This window comes from Melozone crissalis, unplaced genomic scaffold (genome assembly GCF_028551555.1).
Source record: "Melozone crissalis strain CALT ecotype California unplaced genomic scaffold, PUWL_Pcris_2 ptg000005l_1, whole genome shotgun sequence".
NCBI lineage: Eukaryota > Metazoa > Chordata > Aves > Passeriformes > Passerellidae > Melozone > Melozone crissalis.
This window is the reverse complement of record NW_026535783.1, coordinates 47,006,475-47,021,096: the sequence shown is the minus strand read 5'-3', so window position 1 is coordinate 47,021,096 and position 14,622 is coordinate 47,006,475.

The window sequence follows — 14,622 nt, the reverse complement described above, 5'->3', positions numbered from 1 at the left end:
AATCATTAATTTGGCAGATGCAAGAATGGACTTTTTCAGGTGGTGTTTAACTTACTTTCACTAAGATGTTCCAAAAGCAGCAGGAAGCTTTGATAAACAAGGGTTTAGGGTTGAGAAATTTTGAGCCTCACTTCATTCAGCATTCTGGTTAACCACAGATTTTTGATGTGGAAATCATAAGCAAAGACTGCAATAGAAGCTAGTTTATAATTTAACTAAAGTATATACAAATGTGTGTGTGTATCAATACATATATATGCCTATATAGACATATAGAGATAGAGAAATAAATCCAGAGCTCAAATGGTGATTACAGTGAAGTCATTCCCTTAGCCTAAGACCAGAAAGGAGACAGCAGGAGTGAGACCCTGCATTAAGTCCTGTTGCTAAAATATCTTTAATGACCATGCAAACAGATGATGAAAGTGTCATGTGCCATCTGTTCATACTACATAATAAAGCAGACAGATAAGATAGCACATTTCCCTAATTTTTGTCACCTCTGTGTGACAAATTTCTTTGGATCACCAGAGCTGAAGCAACACCACAACAAAGTGACTCTGAAGAACTGTCTCAGCATTCCTAATGAAGAATAAGCAGAAAAAAATCCCACAGCTTCATGGGCAGCCCCCCTGTCTGAAAGTTGGAAGATACAATCATTCACAAGCAGTACTTACACACAGAGTAATGCTAGACAAAGTCAAAAATAGCTCCTTTTGTGGATAAACTCTCAGACTGAAGGCCTTTGTTCAGTGTTCATGCTTTGGGGGTCTGGATTAAGATGTGGGCTGTGTGTCCCACAGAATTAGAATTCTATTTGAAAAGCTGGTCTCCTTGAATCTCAGCATAGTGAGGCAGTATGATACACCTGGATATGGAGATGGTTACAGGCTGTGGCAGAAAGCATCTGTTGGGTCATGCTTTAAGGGAGAGCTTTCTGTCTTTTTACATTTACAGCCTCAGGGGAAACAAATACTAGCAACTGCTCCTATACTGTGTGAACTTCCAGTGCAAATAAAAACTGGGGAAAAGAAAATAAACTTTTGAAACTGCATCTTAGACTTCAGTTTTCCATTTTAAAAAATATAAGAATTTGAAAAATATTTTAATCAGATCCAGAACTTGTTCATTTTAAAGCATTGTTTGTCAGGAAATATCTCACTGACCAAAAATCTGAAAGAGTACCTCGTGATCTGATTTCATAAAAAGGAGCTCTGATAGTATGAATGTGCATGATTATTTCAGTTTTTTGTTTTCTGAAACAGTGATTTAGTGCTGTTGTGTTGTTTGCTATTAAACTATTGTGGAAGATAGCTCACAAGATCAAGTCTTTCTGCAAAGAAACAAACCAGATGTTTCCTCATCTTTTCTATTAGGGGTTTTTTAAAAATTATTTTTGACATCAGAAATAATGTTATTGCTGAGAGGAAAATTTGCCTTGTAATAAAAACAACTTCTCACCCATTCCACCTAGAAATTTTTTCATTCTTACAGTAAATTCTTCTCAGGGAGCTAATTAGAAAGTTCTTTAATTGATGAGCATTCTGACCATTAGGGCATTTTCAATTTTTCAGAGCTTCCCAGATGACACTGTTACAGAGAGGCGTAACTGAAAAGAGACTAATTGGAACAATTAATTGAAACAACATACAGTTAATTTCAATTATAAGAATCATCCTGACTGCTCCCTTGCCCCTTGTTGTGTGGCCTGCTGCACTGCAGTGATGTTCCTACAGACTCCTCAGCAAAAGCCGTGTGAAAATCCCATGTGCTGCTGATTATTCCTGTATTTACTATTTGTATTATCATAACACACATCACCTTACACAGTACCCAGTGTAAGGTGTTCTATAAAAGCAGAACAAGAAGATTTGTGACTGTAGATGGGAGCGTGGCTTTGCATGCTTGAATTACCATTCAGTCAGGAAAAAAGTTAAGCCACTCGCTTGAATGCTTTGGCTTTTAAATGTTCTCATCACAAATTTCCTCAAGAAATGTCAAAGAATGCTTCTAAGCAAGAAGTCAGTTTCCAGCTAAAAATTCAGCTCTGATACTAAATAAGCTCTGGGAAAATGTTCCAAAATGTGCTTTTTACAGGCAAAGGTTTCATGCTCCAATTTGGAAGCTCACAAACATTGAGCTACAAAGTCCTACCACCCGTTCATCCTAAAGCAGGAGGCTTCTTGCTGTCATTTTTACAAGAAACAACTGTGTATCACTGTCTGTGGCACCCTGCTAAAGGGTGTGCACTCATACCCTGTTGGCTGCTCTCAAAGCCCTCACCCTCCCTTGCTCCACCAGTTTCTGCTAGCCATAGCAATTAATGAAGTTATGATTCTGTCAAATGCATGCCAAGGCTTCCACTGCTTTCTGTGGGGTTAGGATTTCCTGCTGCATCATGTAGCGGATGCAATTGCTTTTGTGCAGTGCGCATAATTACCATATTCACCTGCAGAAGTTCTCCAGGCTGTAGCTTGAAAGAGCAATTGACTCTTTCATCTTTACACAGCTGGTTTTGACCCCAAGACTTAAGCAGTGCTACAACTTCTTATGAGAAAATCTGTTTGATTTTTTTATACTAGCATTCATTTCCTATGCCATGACTCCTAAGTCTGCCACAGGGATCTTATATAAACAGCCTATTCAGCAAGCTGTGCTGAGTTTGGGACATGACTAATTATAATTTTATATGGTTGAGAGAATCAGGACTGTTCTGTCAAACAAAGGGCTGTCTGGAGAGTTACATTTATTCATAACATTCACCGATATTTTACCTCACTTTCTCATGTATTGTCCTCCCTTCGACAAACTAGAGAAGCCATTCTTACTCACATCAAATTAATTTTTCCTTCTGTATGATTCCCCATGCCCTTCTCATGGACTTTGACAGCTCCCTATAGGAAATACAATAATTTCACAGTTCCCTTTGCAGGAAATATCATCTGAAGCTGCATTTCACACTGACATAATCTCTTCTGCTGGAAGTGAAGTGAGCAACCATCCTGATTATCAACTGGATTAACAACTCCTGAGCCTTTGAATCACTGTGAAAACACAATCTATGGAAAGTCTGAACAATGATACAGCCTTAAATGTATGTCAAATCCCTAATTTTTTTTTTGCAAACCACTCTGTTGAAAAAGTAACATTTCTTTGTTAATGCAGGCTATGCGGATGGGCTTTACATTGAAACAAACCTAGACTTGTACTGACTTTCTGAATGAATAAAAGTAACCCTAATGCCTGAGAACCTACATCAGGAATATGATGTTGTATAATGCAGTGTGCCAAACCTGTTTATTGAGATTGGTCATGTTGGTCTCATTTTAAAGTACAGTCTTAGGTAAGACAGTGGTGCACTGACAAAAGCCGGCTGGCAGACATCCACCCAATTGCTCTCTCAGTCCCCCTCCTCTGCAGCAGAGAGAACAAAAAGAAGTCAAAAAAGCACCGGGATTGAGACAAAGTCTGTCAAGTAAGAAAAGCAAAAGCTGCATCTGGAAGCAAGGCAAGAAAAGGAATTTACTCACACCTTCCCATCACCAAGCACATGTCCAGGGCCTTGGTACCTATATAAGGATTGTTTGGGACAGCAAATGCCATGAGTGGAAGTGTCCCTGCATCCTCCTGTTTTCCCTCAGTTTTTATTGCTAACAATGATGCCATATGGTACAATAGAACGTCCCTGAGATCAGTCTGTGGTCCCTCCCAACCTCTTGCCCATTCCTAGCCCACTGGCCTCAGGAGGTGGAGGGCTGGTTTAGAGGGCAGGCCTTGACATTGCAAGGCAATACACTCAGATAGTGCTCCTAGATCAACAGAAGTTGTGTAACTGCCATGAGAACACGACCTACATCCTCTGTGGGCAAAGAGAAAACCTACATTGCAGTGAAGTCTGCAAAATGCCACTTGTCAGGGCCTGGCAAAACTAAAAATTACAGGGAATTGAAAAATGGAATACAAGAGATTTCAGAGTTTAATTAAGCTAAGCCATCAAATAACAGGCTACACACTCCCAAGCAGGTGTAGCATCTTCATGGCATCTTCAAACACAAAGGAGAGCTTCCTTTGACTTGTTTCCATCATCACTTTTCTACATTTTCACCTATCCTACCACATTTCTATGGTTAGAGAAACCAACTGGAATGTCTCATACAAGTGGCTTGTGAATGAGCTTTTCTAAAATATCCACAACTTCTGAGTCATTAAAAATCACCAGGAAACTGATTGCAGCAAAGGAAACACGTTGTGAACTGAAAAATCTGAATGAGGGAATACTTCATATTTTTGTGTTCATGAATGTTTTCAAGGGTTGATGAGAGGGTCAGTGTTCTGTAAGACTCTTGGCTCCTCTGTAGAATATAGCCTACAGCTCAGGATCTGGGTGGGAGATTTCACAAAATTTCCAATTTCCTTTGCTAAAATTCTGCCACTGGCATCAGGTATGACTGAAATAGACTCCATATATTTGTCATATGTTTGTGTTCATATCTAGATACAACAGCACTCAAGATAGGTTGCTTTATTTATGTTTGTCCTGCCAATGTATTTCATGTCAGTATGGTTCTGCTATTCAGTAGAGATAAAAGAAAATTTAGAACTTCCATTTGTTCACACAAGAAACAAGACAGGGACAATAAAATCTCATTTACTGGCATAAATGGACTGATCACTCGCAGAAGGAATTTCTCTGTGATGTAGTCCTGTTGCACAGTTGGTTAGATGCAGACAAGAACAGCTGATTTTAAAAATATAATAACTATTATAACTGATGATGATGACTGGAATCAATAATCTGATATGCCATACCAAGCCATATGGTTTACTACTTTCATGGCAGTATGTAATGTTGCTCTTGTCTTTAGGTTTACAATACTATAACCTAGGCAATATTTCAGAAATACTGATTTTTCTTTTGAGGCCTTTTGTCAATCTGAAATTTTAGGCATATATTACTTTGATTATAAATAGCCCTTTTCAACTAAGCTATCACAGCAGTTGCATCTGTATGTAATCACCAGTACTGTGTAAATTTTAAAATTTCTATAGAAGATAGAGTATTTTCAGATTTTATAACAGGCTTTCATGACTTCTAATAGTCTTAACCAAAATGCAACATTCTTAAATAGTGGAGAATACATCACTGTTTCAGCTCTTAATCCATTTTAGCTTGCTTGTGGGCTGTATGTGCAAGAAACAGAATCCTTGCATCTGGTTGCAACACAAAATACTTATGGATGATTCATTGATCCAGATGTAATAATAAATGTCACCTAAGTGCGCAGCAGAACAAGACTGTACTAAATTGGACCTCGAGCCTTGCTTTGTAATAGTTGTCTGTAACAGACTGTAACCCATGAAAAATGCTGGAAATCTGGTACTGGTGTTTGCCAACATCTAGGTCTTTATTTATTCAGTACCTTGGTTATTGTGGTCAGCTGTTAATCCCATTCCCTCTCCACTTACGCAGGTGTAGGCACAAATCCTCCATCTCTCCTTGGCACGCCTACACTGCACTGGCAACATAAAGAATCTTGGTAATTGAACAGTTGTAAACACAATTGGACAGAACTCGAGAGCGTCTCTCTCACTATGCCACAGTGATACAACGCAACCTTCTTGCCAGTGAGGTTGGTTACTATGCAACTTCTGTGCTTCTGGGTAAGACACAAATAATAAGAGCTGAAAAATGTTACCCCCAGAGACAAGCCAATATCCAGAACACAAGGCTAATCATACCTTTTTGTTGAAACACATTATAAATATGAACACTAGTCGACCAAGAGTCACTGCAGGATCTCAAATCTATGTGGAAAAAGAGCAGTATAAAACCTGACAAAGAATCTGGGGCATGGTGCAGGCACTTCCATGCATAACATTTCATTACTTTTTTGAGTTTATACGCAGACCTATGACCCACTTCAGTTCCCACTGAAATCCATGGCAGATTTAATAGGTGCTCTATTTTTTCTTTTTAATAGGCATTCTATTTATAGAAAAATGTGTAACTTAAAACAATGTGAATTCTAGTCTTGCTTCACCTCTCTTCCTCAAGGGATACTTCTTACTGAAGAACTAAATATTATTCCACAGCATAACTGTGACAGCAACCATACACAGCACCTAAAATGCCCGTCATAGTATGTTCAGCATATTATCTTACACTGGAGAATAAACTTTATTTCCCAACAACAAAGATACCATGATCACAGTTTGTCATTAAGGCTGTGCCTACTTTTGACAGATCATCCATCAAAATAAAATAAAATTATTTTATACTTCCTCATCTTCAACTTCCACCAATCAGTATTTGTCAAGGCATAGGGCATTCAGAAAAGGTACTGATGACACATGAAAACAGCAAAATGTGGAGCTGCTTCCCATTAGGCAGTCTTCTACTCTCTTCTGCAAAAATGTCTTAAAAGATATGTCTTAAACAGGTCTTGATTCTCTGATACAGTCCACCTTTTAATTTTTTAAGATGATCTGAAAAAAGTCCAAACTGTCCCTGCTTCTACATCTGGGAATTATCAAGGCCATTTCCTTATGAAAGACTTCATTCTCAGTACCACGTACTCAAAGTTCAGTTCCTATGATGGGCCTAATACAGCTTTCAGGACTTCAGAAAAGGTAACATCAGGCAAAAAAAACCCCAACACATCTGTTTCATAAAACTAAGTATATATACAAGAGGGGAAACAAAAACACCAAGAAAACTCCAAAAACAAAACAAAAAACCACCACACAGATATTGTCAGGAAAAACCAGAGTGATGCTTAAGCTTACAGTCCACTGCAAGCCAGATTGGAACTTAGAAGCAGTGCCCACAACACCTGGGCTATGATGTGCCTCAGGAGAAGTGCAATTTGATGTCGAGCCATACAGGCATACTCCAAGAGAGGTAGGCAGTGTGCAGGGACAGCTGTACAGGCAGTGAAAATCAGGGCAGCAGCAGAATGAGTGGTTTCACCCCCTTCTCCCAGCCCACAGCCATTTTCCCCCTCGTGCCTGTGCCATCACCCTGGTGGCCACACAGAGGGGCTGGGACTCAGAAGCTCCTCAGCTGAATGCCAGCTACAGGGAAATAAAAGATTTTAGGGTTCAGTCAGGTGGTCCACCAGCGCAGTTCTCCATGGGGTGCAGAGATCTCCTGCTTGCAGCAGGAGGCCATGGGGAGGAGCAGCCAGACACAGTGGCATCTGCAGGGGCAGCCCACACTGCAGCCGAGTGAGCAGCCAGAGAGCTGTGAGTGGGTAAAGCCAACCTGCAGGTCAGGTGTGCTTGCAAGCCCTGCACAGGACAAGGCTGGCATAGCAGCATTTTCAGTGTGTGTTAGCCTGCCTTAAACTAAAAGCCTTTAACCTCCCTTTCCATGGCCTTTAAAAGTATATGAATGACAGTCTACAAGTAATATACAAGCTTGGTTAATAAAACTAATTATGTTCAAAAGAGCCCCAGAGCATTCTGTTCACTTTTCTTAACCTCTGTGTTACTGCTTATCCTCATAAGCTCTTATGGGATGTGGCTAAAAGAGCTACAGAAAGTACACAGGAGCTCCCTTTGCCTGCACACCAATCTAATGGGCCTCTAGCCAGCACCGAGCTGAAAACCCTTGTGACCTTGCTGGGGTGACACTGCGCCCAAGCTAATAAGCTATATGCCGAGGCTGAGTGATCTGGGCTGGGCTTCACAAACATGCTTTTGAACTGGAGCTGGCTGGTCTCCAGGAAGCTGAGCACCCATGCAGAGGGCATTTGTGCACGAGCTCAACCAACCATAGACACATATTTACAGTATCATCAGACTGCAGGCTACCGCTTCTCTCCACAAGATCTCAGTCTCTGCAAAGCCTCTGCTCTAGATTTCAACATACTGCCATGTATCTCACCTAAAATTCCATTCTGAGACAATGGGAACTTTCTGCATTATCCAATCATCGTCTGGCACGGTTAACTCCCAATAAATCATAGGATAGACTTGGCTGTTCCTCGCTGCAGGGACCACCCACTTCCATGTGGTTTGGGGAATAGTCCTGTAATTACCATTGTTTTGCAACACATACAAGGCACCATGATGTGTCTTCCAGTTTGTAACTGATATGCCTCACAAACCTAAAATTTGGCCATATTTTTTATTCAAGAAACCATGCATTATGAAAGTCCTCTTCAGCTAAGCTTTTTTTTTAAGAGATCAATAAACCTATACAAATGATGACCATGTAAAACAGTTAATGTGTGTTTTAGTTCATATTACTTCAATCACAACATAAATAAAGGCTAATATGTTTTCTAACTTGGCCATCATTGGTTTTAGCCAGTTCCTACTGGACACTTCAGCAGGGATATTGGAATTATTTACCACACCACCACTGACAGAAAAACAAGTATTTTTACTACTTGCATTATTTTATTAATACAACTGGAACTTAACTCAGTTCTTTCATTCTTCCACCCCCAACCCAGTTTTTCTCTCCTCTCTAAGGCCTGCTGACAAAGCTGGATCCCTTCATACATCTGAAAACATGTAAGCTTTTGCAAACAGAACACAAAATAAGTGTAGAAAAAGCAACTGGAAAGCAAGAATATTCTCTGTCTATGCATAAGAATAATAGACTGTTTAAAGTATTGAGCAAAAAATCGCAGCTATAATTAAATGTTAGAGAGTACTTCCAGCAGGAACAAATAATCTAAAAGTCAGAACAGGAATGGGAGGGAGAAATAGGCCTACTATTGTGCAAGTCAGGCAGAAATCAAAATGTGGTATTTCAAGTGGGGAATAGGCACACCATGTATGTTAGGCAGCTATTCTGACAACTTAGGCGTGTCTGGCAAATATCTGCATACTAGTTGAATGTTGAAACTTCCTTTGAGAAGTACGCCTGTACAACTAACACATGTAATATCTCAAAAAGAAATTCAGATATTTTTTCTGACTAAGTTATGATTTAATTCTGTGCCTTTACTGTGTAACAGCTATCTAATGTTAAGAAAGGCCAATTAGGTCTTATTTAATTTCCCACATTGGTCACAAGCAGTTGCTTCATTTATTTAGAAATTGTCTGTATTATTTGCCATTGTGTGTCTTGCAGCCATCTCAGTATTCATAATACCTTATTTAAACTGGAACTAAGAAGCGTGATTTACAAGCTTGACACTGTGAAAACAAACTTCTATTAAAAATGGTGCCATTATTTATGTGTTAATAAACAGGTGGGAAAATTCTGTTGGCACCAAAAAATATGTATTTAAGCATACCAACTAGCATAATGAAAGCAGAAACTTTCAAACTGTTTAATTAAGCTACTGCACTTAATGGCTGAATACAGTTTGCCTGCACTGAAGGAAATAGCTCAGTTTCCTGGATTTCCAAAATCCAATAGCAAAAAACACACAATTGATATTTTTCCCCTCTGGGAATGGGAGCAGGTACCAGCTGCCACACTGTATACATAACTGAGATCTGGCTCGAGGAGCAGTATTCAGATTTGCATAAGAGTGAGCAAGGAGTGTTTTCAAACTGCCTATGTGACCCAGGAACGTGTAAGGGCTCCAAGTGCTCCTAGTGAGAGTTAAAGCAAGCAAGCTAAACTTGATACTTTAAACTCCCTTTAGGTATCTTTACCCTGACTCACTTAAATATGCCTCTAGGAGATGTCTTTGACAGGAGCAGAGGGAAATCTGAGCACAGTAAGAACCTACTATATAAATGGAGGGATTTCCATCAACTCTAAGGTGGGCAAGAGATGGGCTTACATGTAAACGAAGCATTCTCACAAGACTTGCAGTTTGGCTGCATTTGATGGTAAGAAATTCCTGCTAATGTAACTTTGTTACATGTCACACCAGTGCAGCATACTGCAGCAGAAAAAATATAGCTTGTGGCCATGTTTTTAATATGCAGCGCAGCTAATCTCGTCCATTTGGGAACATGCACCAGCTCTTACAGGGCTCTAGCCGTACCACTCAGAGAGAAAGGATCTGCACTGCTGCTGCCCAAACTCTCTGCTCTGTCACAGAGGTCCTGCCACAGTACTGGGAAGGTTATTGAATCTCTTGAGCTCTCAGCTCCCTGAGCCTGTAAAGCTAAGGTAACAGAGCATCCCAACTCCCATCCCTGCCCTGATGGGAAATACATTAGAGCCTAAGAGCTTCTGAGCTTCTGATATAGGACATGACTGATCACTGCAGTTACAACATTATCCTTAATCTAGGCCATTATGAGAAAATTAAGGCTCCTTTGTGTCCTCAGTGTTTTGAGACACAAATTTGGTTCCAAATAAGGAATTACTCCTTAGTTAACAAAGTCTTTCCAGCATCATGATTTTCAAATGTTTTAAAATTTAAATAACAAAACAAACCAACAAAAACAAACAAATAAAGACTAAATAAAATTAAGCCTATATAAGGGGACCAATATTAATTCAACTGAAAGATTGTACCAGTTAAAAATGGCAAAGTAAATAACACTGAAACATAAATACCTGAAATACAAATGCTCTGACCTTCTGTGAAAGATCATTGTTTCTGTATTATAAAATTGCATTCAGCTATCCTGCTGTACTGGATTTTAATATGTAGGTCTTTCTTTAAACTCAAATTAGATTACAATGTTAGTAGGTCATAATGGAGGTATTGTTCTCATAACATGTGCCCTCCTGTGCAATTCTGCTGCTGATAACTATTCAAATTAAGGAATCTAGGTGGAAGCAGAATGTTATGCCTTTTATGTCAAGCCATCTAACAAATGTGAGTGTAAAGAAACAATAAATTCTACATCAACAAATGCTCAAATAAGTTTTCACTTCTGACAATACCAGTGAAGATAACAACCTCAGGCATCTTTCTAGTGAGGCAAGCTCTATAAAAACTTACCTAGTCTGACCTTTCAAATAAGATCTCTTGAAATGAGAGCAGGGGAGAAGTGAATTTGGCCATGAGTGTTGTTTTATCACACTGCCCCTGCAAACACAGTTTTGAGATGTTGAAGTTTTCAATGACAGAAAATTGTGCTTTCTGCATAAACATGTTGAAGCTACTGAATGGAAAAGGTGGGACTGAGAGGGAAGTGGGATGTTTATATACTGTGTCAGCACTCTGCCCTGTAGCCTGGCTCAGTGAGGAATTGCAGTACAGAACTCCATCTGCTACCACATGAATTTACCACTTCAAAATAATTGTTTAGAGCTTGCAGAGGCCTCTAGCACCGGGCTAGATGTCACCTGACTTTGTTCCTGCTTTGCAATCCACAAGTGCAAAAGTACCATGTGATGGAAAACTTTGCCTTGGAAACAGCAGAGGGCTGGGACAGGAGCCCGGGAGGGGCCTGGCTCATTCCCTTTCACCAGAGTCGGAGCTGAAGGGGTACAAGATGCACAGGGGAAAGGGAGCAAGCTGCTGGCTGCCATCCTGCTCTCTGCTTCCTGCCCTCTGGCTAGCAGAGGGTAGATTTCATCACCCACCTGCATCATGACTATTAGGAGTGAGGAGCCCAGTTGGCAGTGTGAACACCGAGCATTTTATTCACAGAACCCAGATCCTTTTGACTTCTGGTGTGAGCTTTCACCAAATCACATTCAGATCAACTCATCAGGTGAATTTGTGCATAATCCTAGGACTGTTTCTGGCACAAAAAACAGCTGTAACTGAAGTTCTCACCTCTCCTAAAGTGCCCTTGAAAATTTCTTCATACATTAGACAGGCATGCTGTTAGCACCTGGCTTGTTAAAACAGGAATAAAACTATGTCATTTAAATTTGCAAAGATACCCTCACAGCCTCTCAGTCTTGTCCAAAACATAATACAAACACTGCATCCTTAGCACAGTTAACCTCCTCTCTGTAAGACTTTGTGCATCTTAAATGTCAAGCGGAAAACTGGAGGTAACAAACTACAGAGCCAGTAATATCCTGCTGTTGCAGAAAAAGACCTGGGGTCTCCACTGTTGAAAGGTTTTAAAAACATGTTATGACATACTTTTTCCCATATCAAGAGCAACCCGGGAGTATCGGACTTTTCTAGAAGCAGGAGGGGATCAGATGATTTTGGAGCAGCAGTTCTAGCCCAGTTTTTCTATAGGTCTGTCTTGCACTACTTACCACCAACCTGCACTTAGCCAGATGTAAGTTTACAAAGGCAAATACTAACATCAGCCTTTGCTCACCCCTAAGTCTGATAAAAGTCTCACTGGAAGACTTAAAAAATTCAGTGAAGATGTTAAGATTTTATTTATTATGTGATTAGTATTAATTTTTAATAATAATTAATAATGATGAAAACAGCTATAAAATAATAGTATCTAAGACTTAATTCTATCATAATGGTAAGACAACTCTCTGATGATTCACATCACTATACTTTGGGTTTTTAAGGAACAACTACACTTTACCTTTACAAATATTTATTTTTTGAAGTTTTTTCTTCACTTGGGATGATCTGTCTCCAGCTTACAAACAGAATGTTATATACTACCTTCATGCAGGGAGATATGCAGCTGCTTACCAACATGTTTGCAACACTGACAGACATTTCAATTCGTGGATGCTACAAATGCTTTTTGTTAAAGTAGTTGACTGAACATTTTACTTTATTAGTAAACTCTTAAAAAATAAGAGCGAAACTAATTAGTTAACTGACCATATAAGCACTTCCCCAGCTGCTAATGCAAAGTTCAATAATACAACATCCTTAGCCAAAATTGAAGCCTGGGAAGAAAGTTTGTTGCTTCATTTATAGCCATAGTAAAATCAGAAACACAGTAGCTAGCTATACCCAGGCAGCTGCCAGGTGCAAGATGCTGCTCTGAGAATTCTTTTGGCCTACAGTTACATGGGGGTGAAAAGCAGAAAACCAGACAGATTGACTGAACCAGAGGCCGGCAGTTCAACTACATAAAAAGTCCTTAACTTTCAGAGTGAGTAGCAAGATGCTTCTGTTTAAGGTCCAAATATAGAATTTGTACCCCAATATAGAGCATGTATGTGTTGACCTTATTGAAGAATCTGGATTCAAATGGAACTGATGGGGAAAAGCACATCTAAAACTGCATAAAAAATACTCATATCAACATTTCTTTAAAAAAGTTGAGATAAGATCTCACTTAGAAAGTGTCATCCACTTGGCACAGGAGAAATTTAGCACTTCACTATCCAAGGAGGGTTGGCCCTGAAATATAGAGATGCCCCTGCTTGACAAGCCTAAGGATGCCTGGGAAGATTTAGGGGCTTTGGCTTTTTCAAACCCAAAGTTTCTCCCTCAGATTGACTGCTCCTGGGGATCACTCGTCCAGAACCAACTCCTGAGGCAGTAACTGCACTGAGAAGTGAAAACAAATAAAGCAGGGCTAAAGACTCCATGGCGCAGTGAGGCAGCAAGATTGGATAAACAAGCAGGGCAGCTTAACATGGCAATTGCCTTCCTGCTGAACCAGTCCTGTGGCTGTCCCTCAGGCTCACATGCACGAGTTCCTTCACAGAACTGTCGCAAAACTTAAATTATTGATACCTATGGAGCACAGCCTGTCAGGAGGTACCAAAGAATGCTCTCCCTGCAAAATAAGTATGAAAGAGAGTAGATCCTGCAGCCACTTAAAGCCTGCTGACAAAGGGCTGAATGTTGCTCTGAGCTTGACCCTGCAGATGGGCCTTCCACCTCCAGCTGAAAAGCAGCATGTAGCACCAAGCCTGGTCACATTTCCATTTTGCAGTTAAACAGTCATGTTCCCAAGCTGCAGTTTCTTGCTGGAGCTGTTTATTTGGAGCCTAACACCATTTCTGAGCTAACTTTCAGGTTAAAAGCAGGAAGTCTCATTGCTTGTTACTTGCTCAGAGCAGTGTAACAACCATGAGTAAGGGCAAACTATCAAGTAAAAGTTGTTGAAATCAGCGGACAGTCTGGAGATCAGTGCATGAAATTCCCTGCTTTTTCCCATCACGGGAATGACTACCTAACAAAACCACCAAAGATAAAACAGGGACGGTTTTTCTTGGCAATTTGCACTAATGAGGACCTAGAATTTCTAGTTCATAACAGGAGAGGAACTTTCAGGGATCAGGAACTTTCCTAAGATTTCTTTTGTGTTTTTCTCTGGAATGTGCTAACACCACAAGGGCTTCTGCTATATCCAAGCCAAATGCAAGTAGACCTTGACTCTCTCTTTTTTTCTTTTTTTTTTTTCTTTTCTTTTTTTTTTTTTTTTCCCTTCAAATAACCCAGGTAAAGCCTAAATAAGCCACACTGATATATTCACCTGCTGGAATTAGTATAGATGGTGTCATTAGCACAGCAACAAGTGGAGTAAGATACACAGGAAGAAGGAACAGATTAGGGTCACACTGGACCTTTCTTGCATGCTTTTGCTGATGCTTACACAATAGATAAGCACTGCAGTGCACTTGAACATGACAATGAAGATGACAATGAGAACTTACTTAGTGAGTAAGCAACAGTGAGAGAAAGATGAGGCCTGCTGGGAAAACCAGAGCAGAAGACACGCTTAATTTCAATAGAAAATGAGACAAGGCAGACCCTTATCTCACTGAAGCCACTGGGGTTCATGATCCTGACTGCAAAGAGGCATTTCAGTATGATAGCCCATTGGCCCAATGTGACTGCCAGCTGTAGGAGG